We start from the raw sequence: 16,677 nt of genomic DNA on the forward strand, positions 1-16,677 counted from the left end.
ATATAACGAAGTTGGGTTGTTGAAAAGTGGTAAAAAGTTGTCTATTTATGTACATGTTGATTTTTTGTTGTATTTATTCCATTGTGCAAAGTAGTTTGTTGTGGAATTTAAGTTGGTTGTTTCATAGATTCTTCGACCCTAACCTACATTCTCTAGTGACGTGGAAAAACAACATCCTCGTCTCTAGTGAACATTGTTTAGGGGTGTGCATGTGATGTGAAGCAAGAAAGCACATAAATTTAAACATTCCATTTGATGTATATGTCAAACCACTAAATGAGTGGTACTACTCGACAACCATGCTAGAAGGAAAAAACTTCAAGTAAACAAACAATAATAACACTATTTTGTTGGAAACCAACACGGCTCACCCATCCTTTGTGTGGCATCTACATTGCCTATCTTCTCAACCCGACCCTCTGAGACACTACAATTGTAGTCACTTACTGCACAAAATAATATTATATATGAGATTATGAATAAAACACGAGTTTAAATTACAAATATACAAAGCGATGTATTAAACATACACATACCTGCCCTACTACACGAGAACCATGCTAGAACGAAAAAATTTCAAGTAAACAAATAATAATAACACTATTTTGTTGGAAACCGACATGACTCACCCATCCTTTGCGTGGCATCTACCTTGTCTATCTTCTCAACTCGACCCTCCGAGACACTACAATTGTAGTCACTCAACGAACAAAGTAATATTATATACGAGATCATGAATAAAGCACTAGTTTAAATAACAAATATACAAAGCGTTGTATTAAACATACACATACCTACCCTCCCTTGGCTAATATTTTAGTAATGAATAGAATAAATCACTTAAAATTTGTAGAATGTCTCACCCATCCTCTGCGACAGTTGTAGAATATCTAATGCATCTTCACCACTTCACCTTTGTAGATTGTACAATTGTAGCTCTTCACTACATAAAGAAGATCAATGTAGTTGATTATGACAACATAGATAAAGCATATAATAAATTAAATAGCAAAAAAATGGAGCCACAAATTAGCAAAATATACTTTTAAGTGAAGCACATTGCATATAGGTGTGTTGACTCACCTTCATTTACGAACAATAACCATCATTTTTTTTGTCTGCTTCCTTTGTTTCCTTTTCCACACCAACAAATGAAACCGAGAAAATTACAAAGAACGTGAAAAAAAGGAAAACGAGTACAACAAATCCAATAAATGAAACCAAGACAAAACTACAAAAAAAAGAGAAATAAAGCTGAAACAAAGAAAAACGATTACAACACAAAGCATGGCCATGCTCAAACTCAACCAAAAAAAACATGAACAAAGAAAAAAATGCAAACACCCGTTCTGCACATTATCTCTCTTGCAATGTACCGTCCTCTCCTGGAAGGAAAAGAAGTAAACTAAACAAGGTTAAAATACACATAGTAATGGTACACATATTTCAAAACCAATAATTATTCATAATAGGAAACATGCCTCCCCTAGAGTTTGTTTTATAACAATGAATGATCTCTTTTGTATTCCACTTGCTCGTGCTCATCAGAACAAGTCATCTACAAAAGATACAAAATAAGCTATTAGAATTGTTATATAAATTAAACTAGAGATTAGAATGAAATTATTAATCATAATAAGAAACACACCTTTCTTTGAGTTTGTTATATAAAAAGAGAGGCTATTTTGTATTTCACATGTTCTCATTGGAGAAATACTCTGCAATAAATACATAAAAAAATATTAAATTTCTAATAAAAGTTAAACTAGAGAGTTTGAAGGCATGAACTTGTCATGCAACTTAGTTCGAGTCCAATTGTATTCCATGCCATATCACAAAAAAATATAAATTATCACAAAAAATATAAATTTTCTAGAATAGATGTACTTCTACTAGGAATAATACAAAGAATGCTTTCATAAGAGGTAAATTTATTTTGTATGAAAATGAACCTAAACATATCTAAACAAATTGAACTCCCAAAACCATAGGGTCCACAAGGCAATAGTGTTGTATGTTAGCACGATGGTTGATTGGTTGAAGGGTCAATATGCTTGCTTGCTCAACTTTACCCACCTCTTATATAGGGCATGTACTATGGAGAGCCAAAAAAATACAAATTTAAAAAAACCATGTGATGTATACGTGAAACCACTAATTGAGTAATACAACCCAAGAACAATGCTCGAAGGAGAAATAGTAGTGCACACAAATAATAAAAATACTATTTTATTGGAAAACTACGACTCACCCATCCTCTATGCTCCATTTACATTGCTTAAAGTATTTTCTCCACTCGACCATCCCAGACACTACAGCGGTAGTCACTCACCGCACAAAGTAATCTTGTATGTGAAATCATGAATAAACCACGAGAGAAATTGAATAAAAAATATATAGAGAGATAAATTAATCATACACATACCTGCTAACTCTTCAATAATGTTATAGCAACAACAATTATGAACAATAACCCTGGAAATGTGAACCCCGTTATAACTTTTCTCTCTATTTCGAATCAAATTTTTCGGAAAATCTCAAACCTCACACCTATTAACAAGATCATACTACGTTGAAGCCATGGATTAAAGCACAATATTATGTAGGAAAAAAATATGGCTCACCAATCCTTTGCTATGCGTTTGTAGAATCTCTAAGGTATTTCACCACTTCAAGTTCATAGGCTATACAACTGTAGTCGCTCACTACACAAAGAAAATAAATATAGTTGAGTATGAGACCCCATATAAACCATATAATAAATTGAAAAGCAAGCAAATAGAGTCATGAATGAGGAAAAGATAATGAGTGAAGTGCATTGTGTATAGTTAGGGTGATTCACCTTCATTTATCAATGATAACCTCCACCTCATTTCTTTCATTTTCTCTCCATGCAAACAAAACCAAGACCAAACTGCAAGAAATGAGAAAAAGAATACAACACAAAGCATGGTCACTCACAAACTCGACAAAAACAAAACATTTAGACAACAACAAACAAAAAATTGCAAACTTCCCCCTTGCACATTATTTCTATTGCAGTGTCCTTTCCTCCGCTGAAAAGAAAGAAAGTGGGGTGGTTAAGGTTAAAATACAAACATAGATAGTAATGATAAGCATATTTAAAAACTGATAATTATTTAGAATGAGAAACATACCTCCTTTAGAATTTGTTATATAACGATAGACATTGCTTTGGATTCCATTTACTTGTGCTCACCAGAACAAGCCATCTACAACAGATACATAATAAAATATTACAATCATTATACAAGTTAAACTGGAGAGTTGAATATAATAATCAATCATAATATGAAACATACATGGCTTTGAGTTTTGTTATATAAAGGGGAATAATCCATTCTGTATTTCACGTATTCGTGCTCACTGGAATCAACCATTTGCTTGGTAGGTCCTCCAAACCCTAGGGTACAAGGTTGTGAAGGATTTGGAACTGCATGGGATTTGTGGGCAAAAGTACCCAAGTTGTCGTCTTTGCACCCAAAGTTGTGGGTGTGAATCCATGAAGAGATTTGATGACTTGGCACTTGGACATGATAGAGCACCCTTAAAGGAGCAAGGGGTTGCTTCAAGCACCAAGAGAGCCCTTGTCACTGTGGAAAAATGAACGTTTATATGTTTTGAGTGGGTGAATTGTTTTAAAGATCAAGTCGGCCTTAGTTAAAGAGGCCCTTCTTGAAGGGATAAATGTCACCCTAAGCGAAAGATATAAATATGTGAGAGGAGAGAGCTCATTCCACACATCCAAGGAGCAACACATCAAAGAATATACGTCTGAAATAGATGAAGATCAAAATGAGTTCAAGCGAAGTGGAGAAGGAGCATTTTTGTGTCATTTGAGACTGTTTTGAGGACAATATTGATAGGCAATAGGCCGAGGGCTAAGAGGTGAATTTTGGGCAAATTTTGTGCACGTTTGAGGGGATTTTTCTCTGTGTTTAAGGCCTCGACAGGATTGATTGCAGGTGAATGACATATCTTATGGGGGGGGGCGGAGAGGCCTAGTAGGATGCCTAACCTAGGCCACAATCACAACAGGGGACAACGTAGATAGAAGAGGCCTGAAGTGAGGGAAAACACAAGTTTTGGATCAGAATTTAGGGTTGAAGTGTGCCCTCACTGGAGCTCAAAAATTGCACTGAAGCTGAGGTCAAGGGGAGCAGCAAGAGGTTGCAGAACAAGGTATGTTTGTCCTCTTGTTTTGATGTTGTTTTTAGTGGATAGTTATTCTAGTTTGGACAAAGTTTTGAGGGGCATCTAAAGGACTGTGTGGAGGGTAGAAGAAGGTGTCCTTGCAACCCTAGATCAGTTCAACAAGGAATTTGGCTGCTATAAGAAGGACAAACTTTGAGAAGCCTCAGGGTCTGGGTCTTGCAAAAATAAGGGTAGCCAAGGAGGCTTATGAATCATCCCTAAGTTAATTGTTGGAGGACTATAGACAATCATAGCGAGCAACCCTCCATGCCCTAAGATTGTTTACATCGGAGCAGCACAAGAAGGCAAGAGTGGGAAGAAGTCTGAAAGATCTGAGGAGCAACAATGGGTAATCTTAGAGTTATTCACGAACAAAGTTGTCAACAACTTAGAAGAAGACCCTATGTGTTGATTCATTGATGGACTAATGATAACCTAGAGGGCAATTGGAGAGCCGTGTTCAGATACCTAAAGGAGCAGGATTCATTGATAGAGGTAGATTGGTGTTGTTGTAGTTTGGGAGCCAAAGGAACGACATATGTCTTCGGGACACATGGACTGAAAGGGTTGTGGATCGCTACATAAACAAGTAGGTCAAGTGTTGTCTTGTTCAAGGTAGATTGGTGGAAGGAATGACACCGAACCCTGGTTTGTATTTCTTGTATTAATGATTGTGTGAGGGCCATGATCCCTGGTACTAGAGCCCTAAATAATGTACTACAGTTTGTTAATATAATGAATTTGGGTTGTTGAAAAGTGGTAAAAAGTTCTCTATTTATGTACATGTTGATTTTTTGTTGTATTTATTCCATTGTGCAGCGTAGCTTGTTGTGGCATTTGAGTTGGTTGTGTAATAGATTCTTAGAGCCTAACCTACATTATCTAGTGACGTGGAAAAACAACATCCTCGTCTCTAGTGCACATTGCCTAGGGGTGTGTGTGATGTGGAGCAAGAAAGCACATAAATTTAAACATTCCATCTTATGTATATGTCAAACCACTAACTCAGTGGTACTACCTGAGAACCATGCTAGAAGGAAAAAACTTCAAGTAAACAAATAATAATAACACTATTTTGTTGGAAACCAACACGACTCACCCATCCTTTGTGTGGCATCCATATTGCCTATCTTCTCAACCCGACCCTCCGAGACACTACAATTGTAGTCACTCACTGCAACAAGTAATATTATATATGAGATCATGAATAAAGCACAAGTTTAAATTATAAATATACAAAGCGATGTATTAAACATAAACATACCTGCCCTACTACACGAGAACCATGCTAGAAGGAAAAAACTACAAGTAAACAAATACTAATAACACTATTTTGTTGGAAACCAACATGACTCACCCATCCTTTGGGTGGCATCTACATTGTCTATCTTCTCAACTCGACCCTCCAAGACACTACAATTGTACTCACTCAATGAAAAAAGTAATATTATATATGAGATCATGAATAAAGCACAAGTTTAAAAGACAAATATACAAAGCGATGTATTAAACATACACATACCTACCCCCCTTTGGCTAATATTTTAGCAACGAATAGAATAAATCACTTACAATTTGTAGAATGTCTCACCCACCCTCTGCCACAGTTGTAGAATGTCTAATGCATCTTCACCACTTCACCTTTGTAGATTTTACAATTGTAGCTCTTCATTACATAAAGAAGATCAATGTAGTTGATCATGACAACATAGATAAAGCATATAATAAATTGGATAGCGAAAAAATGGAGCCACAAATTAGCAAAATATACTTTTAAGTGAAGCACATTGCATATAGGTGTGTTGACTCACCCTCATTTACGCACAATAACCTCCATTTTTTTTGTTTGCTTCCTTTGTTTCGTTTTCCACACCAACAAATGAAACCGAGACCAAATTACAAAGAACGTGAAAAAAAAAAGGAAAACGAGTACAACAAACCCAAAAAATGAAACCAAGACAAAACTAAAAAAAAAAGAGAAAAAGAGCTTAAACAAAGAAAAACGATTACAACAAAAAGCATGGCCATGCTCAAACTGAACAAAAAAAAACATGAACAAAGAAAAAAATGCAAACACCCTGTTCTGCACATTATCTCTCCTGCAATGTACTGTCCTCTCTTGTAAGGAAAAGAAGTAAAATGAACAAGCATAAAATACACAGTTAGTAATGGTACACATATTTCAAAACCAATAATTATTCATAATAGGAAACATACCTCCCCTAGAGTTTGTTTTATAACAATGAACACTCTCTTTTGTATTCCACTTGCTCGTGCTCATCAGAACAAGTCATCTACAAAAGATACAAAATAAGATCTTAGAATTGTTATATAAATTAAACTAGAGATTTGAATGAAATTATTAATCATAATAAGAAACACACCTTTCTTTGAGTTTGTTATATAAAAAGAGAGGCCATTTTGTATTTCACGTGTTCTCACTAGACAAATATTCTGCAATAAATACATAATAAAATATTAAATTTCTAATAAAAGTTAAACTAGAGAGTTTGAAGGCATGAACTTGTTACACAACTTAGTTTGAGTCCAATTGTATTCCATGCCATATCACAAAAAAATATCAATTATCACAAAAAATATAAATTTTCTAGACTAGATGTACTACTAGGAATAATACAAACAATGCTTTCATAAGAGGTAATTTTTTTTGTTTGAAAATGAATCTAAACATATCTAAACAAATTGAACTCCCAAAACCATAGGGTCCACAAGGCAATAGTGTTGTATGTTAACATGATGGTTGATTGGTTGAAGGGTCCATATGCTTGCTTGCTCAACTTTACCCACCTCTTCTATAAGGCATGTACTATGGAGAGCCAAAAAAATACAAATTTAAAAAAACCATGTGATGTATACGTGAAACCACTAATTGAGTAATATGACCCAAGAACCATGCTCGAAGGAGAAATAGTAGTGCAAAGAAATAATAAAAATACTATTCTATTGGAAAACTACGACTCACCCATCCTCTATGCTCCATTTGCATTGCTTAAAGTATCTTCTCCACTCGACCATCCCAGACACTACAGCGGTAGTCACTCACCGCACAAAGTAATCTTGTATGTGAAATCATGAATAAACCAAGAGAGAAATTGAATAAAATATATACACAGCAATAAATTAATCATACACATACCTGCTAACACTTCACTAATGTGATAGAAGGAACAATTATGAACAAGAACCCTGGATCCATTATAACTTTTCTCTCTATTTCGTATCAAATTTTTCGGAAAATCTCAAACCTCACACCGATTAACAAGATCATACTACCTTGAAGCCATGACAAAAGGATGTATCATTGTGAAAGCAACATATATTACGGTGGATTAAAGCACAAAATTATTATGTAGGAAAAAAATATGGCTCACCAATCCTTTGCAGTGCGTTTGTAGAATCTCTAAGGTATTTTCACCAACTTCACCTTCATAGACTATACAACTGTAGTCGCTCACTACACAAAGAAAATAAATATAGTTGAATATGAGACCCCATATAAACCATATAATAAATTGAAAAGCAAGCAAACAGAGTCACGAATGAGGAAAAGATAATTGTGAGTGAAGTGCACTGTGTATAGTTAGGGTGATTCACCTTAATTTATCAATGATAACATCCACCTCATTTCTTTCATTTTCTCTCCATGCAAACAAAACCAAGACCAAACTACAAGAAATGAGAAAACGAGTACAACACAAAGCATGGTCACTCTCAAACTCGACAAAAACAAAACATGTAGACAACAACAAACAAAAAATTGCAAACTTCCCCCTTGCACATTATTTCTACTATAGTGTCCTCTCCTCCACTGAAAAGAAAAAAAGTGGGGTGGTTAAGGTTAAAATACAAACATAGATAGTAATGGTAAACATATTTAAAAACTGATAATTATTTAGAATAAGAAACATACCTCCTTTAGAATTTGTTATATAATGATAGACATTGCTTTATATTCCATTTTCACAAGAACAAGCCATCTACAACAGATACATAACAAAATATTAGAATCATTTTACAAGTTAAATTAGAGAGTTGAATGTAATAATCAATCATAATATGAAACATACATGTCTTTGAATTTTGTTATATAAAGGGGGATAATCCATTCTGTACTTCACGTATTCGTGCTCACTGAAATCAACCATTTGCAATAGATACACAATAAACTATTAGGACCCTAATCAAAGTTAAACTAGAGAGTTGAAGGCAGGAACTTGTCATCCAACTTAATTACAATCCATTTATATTCCATGCTATATCTCCAAATATATAAATTTTCTAAACTAGAAGTAATTCTACTAGAAATAATGCAATTAATGTTTTCATAAGAGAAATAATTATTTTTGTAGAGGGATCTAAGCATATTTAAACATATTGAACAACCAAAATCCTAGAGGCCACAAGGCAATAGTGTTGTCTATTAGCACAATGGTTGATTGGTTGAAGGGTCTGTATGCTTGCTTGCTCAACCTTACCGTCCTCTAATGATATTTGTAGCTTGGTAGGTACTCCAAACCCTACGGTACAAGGTTGTGAAGGATTTGGAACCGCATGGGATTTGTGGGCAAGAGAGTACCCAAGCTGTGGGCTTTGCACCCAAAGTTGTGGGTGTGAATCCATTAAGAGATTTGATGACTTGACACTTGAACATGGTAGAGCACCCTTAAAGGAGCAAGGGGTGGGGTTGCTTCAAGCACCTAGATAAATGTCACCCTAAGCGAAAGATATAAATATGTGAGAGGAGAGAGCTCATTCCACACATCCAAGGAGCAACACATCAAAGAATATACCTCTGAAATAGATGAAGATCAAAAGGAGTTGAAGTGAAGTGGAGAAGGAGCATTTTTGTGTCTTCTTGAGACTGTTCTGAGGACAATGTTGATAGGCCACAGGCCGAGGGCTAAGAGGTGAATTTTGGGCAAATTTTGTGCACGTTTGAGGAGATTTTTCTCTGTGTTTAAGGCCACAGGTTCTCTGGATTGATTGCAGGTGAACGACATATCTGTTGGGGATGGCGGAGAGGCCTAGTAGGATGCCTAACCTAGGCCACAATCACAGCAGGGGACAACATAGTTAGAAGAGGCCCTCACTAGAGCTCAGAAATTACAATGAAGCCGAGGTCAAGGGGAGCAGCAGGAGGTTGCAGAACAAGGTATGTTTGTCCTCTTGTTTTGATGTTGTTTTTTAGTGGATGCTTATCCTAGTTCGGACAATGTTTGAAGGGTATCTAAAGGACTGTGTGGAGGGTAGAAGAAGGTGTCCTTGCAACCATAGATCAGTTCGACAAGGAATTTAGCTGCTATAAGAAGGACAAACTTTGAGAAGCCTAAGGGTTTGGTTCTTGGAGAAATAAGGGTAGCCAAAGAGGCTTATGAATCATCCCTAAGTTAATTGTTGGAGAAGGACTATAGACAATCATAGTGGGCAACCCTCCATGCCCTAAGATTGTTTACATTGGAGTAGCACAAGAAGGTAATAGTGGGAAGAAGTCCCAAAGAGCTGAGGAGCAATAGTGGGTAATCTCAGCGTTATTTGCAAACAAAGTTGTGAACAACTCACAAGAAGACCCTATGTGTTGATTCATTGATGGACTAATGATCAACTAGAGGGCAGTTGGAGAGCCGTGTTCAGAGACCTAAAGGAGCAGGATTCATTGATAGAGGCAGATTGGTGTTGTTGTAGTTTGGGAGCCAAAGGAACGACATATGTGTTCGGGACACATGGACTGAAAGGGTTGTGGAGCGCTACATCAACAAGTAGGTCAAGTGTTGTCTTGTTCAAGGTAGATTGGTTGAAGGACTGACACCGAACCCTAGTTTGTATTTCTTGTATTAGTGATTGTATGAGGGCCATGATCCCTGGTACCAAAGCCCTAAATAATGTACTACAATTTGTTAATATAACGAAGTTGGGTTGTTGAAAAGTGGTAAAAAGTTGTCTATTTATGTACATGTTGATTTTTTGTTGTATTTATTCCATTGTGCAAAGTAGTTTGTTGTGGCATTTGAGTTGGTTGTGTAATAGATTCTTAGACCCTAACCTACATTCTCTAGTGACGTGGAAAACAACATCCTCGTCTCTAGTGCACATTATCTAGGGGTGTGCGTGTGATGTGGAGCAAGAAAGCACATAAATTCAAACATTCCATCTGATGTATATGTCAAACCACTAACTAAGTGGTACTACCCAAGAACCATGCTAGAAGGAAAAAACTTCAAGTAAACAAATAATAATAACACTATTTTGTTGGAGTCTTACACGATTCACCCATCCTTTGTGTGGCATCAACATTGCCTATCTTCTCAACCCGACCTTCCCAGACACTACAATTGTAGTCACTCACTGCACAAAGTAATATTATATATGAGATCATGAATAAAGCACAAGTTTAAATAACAAATATACAAGGTATGTTTAAATTGCAGAACAAGGTATGTTTGTCCTCTTGTTTCGATGTTTTTTTTAGTGGATGGTTATTCTAGTTTGGACAAAGTTTGAGGGGCATCTAAAGGACTGTGTGGAGGGTTTAAGAAGGTGTCATTACAGCCCCAGATCAGTTCGACAAGTAATTTGGCTGCTATAAAAAGGACAAAGTAATATTATGTATGAGATCATGAATAAAGCACAAGTTTAAATAACAAATATACAAGGTATGTTTAAATTGCAGAACAAGGTATGTTTGTCCTCTTGTTTCGATGTTTTTTTTAGTGGATGGTTATCCTAGTTTGGACAAAGTTTGAGGGGCATCTAAAGGACTGTGTGGGGGGTTTAAGAAGGTGTCATTACAGCCCCAGATCAGTTCGACAAGTAATTTGGCTGCTATAAGAAGGACAAACTTTGAGAAGCCTAAGGGTTTGGTTCTTGGAGAAATAAGGGTAGCCAAGGAGGCTTATGAATCATCCCTATGTTAATTGTTGGAGAAGGACTATACACAATCATACTGGGCAACCCTCCATGCCCTAAGATTGTTTACATTGGACCAGCACAAGAAGGCAATAGTGGGAAGAAGTCTGAAAGAGTTGAGGAGCAACAATGGGTAATCTCAGAGTTATTCACAGACAAAGTTGTGAACAACTCACAAGAAGACCTTATGTGTGTATTCATTGATGGACTTATGAACAACTAAAGGGCAGTTGGAGAGCCGTGTTCAGAGACCTAAAGGAGCAGGGTTCATTGGTAGAGGCAAATTGGTGTTGTTGTAGTTTGGGAGCCAAAGGAACGACATATGTGTTCGGGACACATGGACTGAAAGGGCTGTGGAGTGCTACATCAACAAGTAGGTCAAGTGTTGTCTTGTTCAAGGTAGATTGGTTGAAGGACTGACACCGCACCCTAGTTTGTATTTCTTGTATTATTGATTGTATGAGGGCCATGATCCCTGGTACCAGAGCCCTAAATAATGTACTACAGTTTGTTAATATAACGAAGTTGGGTTGTTGAAAAGTGGTAAAAAGTTGTCTATTTATGTACATGTTGATTTTTTGTTGTATTTATTCCATTGTGCAAAGTAGTTTGTTGTGGCATTTGAGTTGGTTGTGTAATAGATTCTTTTACCCTAAACTACATTCTCTAATGACATGGAAAAACAACATCCTCATCTCTGGTGCACATTGTCTAGGGGTGTCCGTGTGATGTGGAGCAAGAAAGCACATAAATTTAAACATTCCATCTCATGTATATGTCAAACCACTCACTGAGTAGCACTACCCGAGAACCATGCTAGAAGGAAAAAACTTCAAGTAAGCAAATAATAATAACAATAATTTGTTGGAAACCAACATGACTCACCCATCCTTTGTGTGGCATCTACATTGCCTATCTTCTCAACCTGACCCTCCGAGACACTACAATTGTAGTCACTCACTACACAAATTAATATTATATATGAGATCATTAATAACGCACGAGTTTAAATTAAAAATATACAAAGCAATGTATTAAATATACACATACCTTCCCTACTACACGAGAACCATGCTAGAAGGAAAAAAATTCAAGTAAACAAATAATAATAACACTATTTTGTTGGAAACCAACATGACTCACCCATCCTTTGCGTGGCATCTACATTGTCTATCTTCTCAACTCGACCCTCCGAGACACTACAATTTTAGTCACTCAATGAACAAAGTAATATTCTCTATGAGATCATGAATAAAGCACAAGTTTAAATAACAAATATACAAAGCAATGTATTAAATATACACATACCTGCCCTCCCTTTCCTAATATTTTACAAACAAATAGAATAAATCAGTTACAACTTGTAGAATGTCTCACCCATCCTCTGCCACAGTTGTAGAATGTCTAATGCATCTTCACCATTTCACCTTTGTAGATTGTACAATTGTAGCTCTTCACTACATAAAGAAGATCAATGTACTTGATTATGACAACATAGATAAAGCATATAATAAATTGAATAGCAAAACAATGGAGCCACAAATTAACAAAATATACTTTTAAGTGAAGCACATTGCATATAGGTGTGTTGACTCACCCTCATTTACAAACAATAACCTCCATTTTTTTTGTCTACCTCCTTTGTTTACTTTTCCACGCCAACAAATGAAACCGAGACCAAATTACAAAGAACGTGAAAAAAAAAGGCAAACGAGTACAACAAACCCAATAAATGAAACCAAGACAAAAAAAGGTTGAAACAAAGAAAAATGATCACAAGATCGCATGGCCATGCTCAAACTCAACAAAAAAAAAAAAAACATGAACAAAGAAATAATGCAAACACCCATTCTGCACATTATCTCTCCTGCAATGTACCGTGCAATGTATCGTCCTCTCCTGGAAGTAAAAGAAGTAAACTGAACAAGGTTAAAATACACACAGTTAGTAATGGTACACATATTTCAAAACCAATAATTATTCATAATAGGAAACATACCTCCCCTAGAGTTTGTTTTATAACAATGAACGATCTATTTTGTATTCCACTTGCTCGTGCTCATTAGAACAAGTCATCTACAAAAGATACAAAATAAGCTATTAGAATTGTTATATAAATTAAACTATAGATTAGAATGAAATTATTAATCATAATAAGAAACACACATTTCTTTGAGTTTGTTATATAAAAAAGAGGCCATTTTGTATTTAACGTGTTCTCACTCGACAAAAATTCTGCAATAAATACATAAAAAAATTATTAAATCTCTAATAAAAGTTAAACTAGAGAGTTTGAAGGCATGAACTTGTCATGCAACTTAGTTCGAATCGAATTGTATTCCATGCCATATCACAAAAAATTATAAATTATCACATAAAATATAAATTTTCTAGACTAGATGTACTTCTACTAGGAATAATACAAACAATGTTTTCATAAGAGGTTATATTTTTTTGTTTGAAAATGAATCTAAACATATCTAAACAAATTGAACTCCCAAAACCATAGGGTCCACAAGGCAATAGTTGATTGGTCGAAGGGTCAATATGCTTGCTTACACGACTTTACCCACCTCTTCTATAGGGCATGTACTATGGAGAGCCAAAAAAAATACAAATTTATAAAAACCATGTGATGTATACTTGAAACCAGTAATTGAGTAATACAACCCAAGAACCATGCTCAAAAGAGAAATAGTATTGAAAACAAATAATAAAAATACTATTTTATTGGAAAACTACGACTCACCCATCCTCTATGCTCCATTTGCATTGCTTAAAGTATCTTCTCCACTCGACCATCCTAGACACTATATCAGTAGTCACTCACTGCACAAAGTAATCTTGTATGTGAAATCATGAATAAACCACGAGAGAAATTGAAAAAAAATATACAGAGCGATAAATTAATCATACACATACCTGCTAACTCTTCAGTAATGTTAGAGCAACAACAATTATGAACAATAAGCCTGGAAATGAACCCCGTTATAACTTTTCTCCCTATTAAGTATCAAATTTTTTGGAAAATCTCAAACCTCACACCCATTAACAAGATCATACTACCTTGAAGCCATAACAAAAGGATCAACCATTGTGCAAGCAACATATATTACGGTGGATTAAAGCACAATATTATTATGTAGGAAAAAAATATGGCTCACCAATCCTTTGTGGTGCGTTTGTAGAATCTCTAAGGTATTTTCACCAACTTCACCTTCATATACTATACAACTGTAGTCGCTCACTACACAAAGAAAATAAATATAGTTGAGTATGAGACCCCATATAAACCATATAAAAATTGAAAAGCAAGCAAATAGAGTCATGAATAAGGAAAAGATAATTGTGAGTGAAGTGCATTGTGTATAGGTAGGATGATTCACCTTCATTTATCAATGATAACCTCCACCTCATTTCTTCCATTTTCTCTCCATGCAAACAAAACCAAGACCAAACTACAAGAAATGAGAAAACGAGTACAACACAAAGCATGGTCACTCTCAAACTCAACAAAAACAAAACATGTAGACAACAACAAACAAAAAATATCAAACTTCCCCCTTGCACATTATTTCTATTGCAGTGTCCTCTCCTCCGCTGAAAAGAAACAAAGTGGGGTGGTTAAGGTTAAAATACAAACATATATAGTAATGATAAGCATATTTAAAAACTGATAATTATTTAGAATAAGAAACATACCTCCTTTAGAATTTGTTATATAACGATAGACATTGCTTTGTATTCCATTTACTTGTGCTCACCAGAACAAGCCATCTACAACAGATACATAATAAAATATTAGAATCATTTTACAAGTTAAACTAGAGAGTTGAATGTAATAATCAATCATAATATGAAACATACATGTCTTTGAGTTTTGTTATATAAAGGGGGATAATCCATTCAGTACTTCACGTATTCGAGCTCACTGGAATCATCCATCTACAATAGATACACAATAAACTATTAGGATTCTAACCAAAGTTAAAATAGAGAGTTGAAGTCGAGAAATTGTCATCCAACTTAATTACAATCCATTTATATTCCATGCTATACCTTAAAATATATAAATTTTCTAAACTAGAAGTAATTCTACTAGGAATAATGCAATTAATGTTTTCATAAGAGAAATAATTCTTTTTGTAGAGGGATCTAAGCATATTTAAACATATTGAACAACCAAAATCCTAGAGGCCACAAGGCAATAAGTCTTGTCTATTAGCACAATGGTTGATTGGTTGAAGGGTTTGTATGTTTGCTTGCTCAACCTTACCATCCTCTGTTGAGATTTGTAGCTTGGTAGGTACTCCAAACCCTAGGGTACAAGGTTGTGAAGGATTTGGAACCACATGGGATTCGTGGGCAAGAGAGTACCCAAGTTGTGGGTGTGAATCCATGAAGAGATTTGATGACTTGGCACTTGGACATGATAGAGAACCCTTAAAGGAGCAAGGGTTTGCTTCAAGCACCAAGAGAGCCCTTGTCACTGTGTTAACGTTTATATGTTTTGAGTGGGTGATTTGTTTTAAAGATCAAGTCGGCCTTAGTTAAAGAGGCCCTTCTTGAAGGGATAAATGTCACCCTAAGCGAAAGATATAAATAAGTGAGAGGAGAGAGCTCATTCCACACATCCAAGGAGCAACACATCAAAGAATATACCTATGAAATAGATGAAGATCAGAAGGAGTTAAAGCCAAGTGGAGAAGTAGCATTTTTGTGTCTACTTGACACTGTTTTGAGGACAATATTGATAGCCAATAGGCCGGGGGCTAAGAGGTGAATTTTGGGCAAATTTTGTGCACGTTTGAGGAGATTTTTCTCTGTGTTTCAGGCCGCATATTCTCTAGATCGATTGCAGGTAAACGACATATCTTTTGGGGAGGGCGAACAGGCGTAGTAGGATGCCTAATCTAGGCCACAATCATAGTAGAGGACAACGTAGCTAGAAGAGGCCTGAAGTGAGGGAAAACACAACTTTTGGATCAGAATTTAGGGTTGATGTGTGCCCTCACTAGAGCTCAAAAATTGTACTGAAGTCGAGGTCAAGGGGAGCAATGGGAGGTTGCAGAACAAGGTATGTTTGTCCTCTTGTTTTGATGTTTTTCAGTGGATGGTTATCCTAGTTTGGACAAAGTTTGAGGGGCATCTAAAGGAGTGTGTGGAGGAAGAAGAAGGTGTCCTTGCAGCCCTAGATCAGTTCGACAAGGAATTTGACTGTTATAAGAAGGACAAACTTTGAGAAGCCTAAGGGTTTGGTTCTTGGAGAAATAAAAGTAGCCAAGGAGGCTTATGAATCATCCCTAAGTTAATTGTTGGAGAAGGACTATAGACAATCATAGTGGGCAACCCTCCATGCCCTAAGATTGTTTACAATGGAGCAACACAAGAAGGAAATAGTGGGAAGAAGTCCGAAAGAGCTGAGGAGCAACAATGGGTAATCTCAGAGTTATTCACAAACAAAGTTGTAAACAACTCACAAGAAGCCCTTATGTGTTGATTCATTAATGGACTAATAATCAATTAGAGGGCAGTTGG

Source organism: Pinus tabuliformis, chromosome X, assembly GCF_031772625.1.
Source record: "Pinus tabuliformis cultivar Carrire ecotype Pingquan chromosome X, CPIR1, whole genome shotgun sequence".
Taxonomy (NCBI): Eukaryota; Viridiplantae; Streptophyta; class Pinopsida; order Pinales; family Pinaceae; genus Pinus; species Pinus tabuliformis.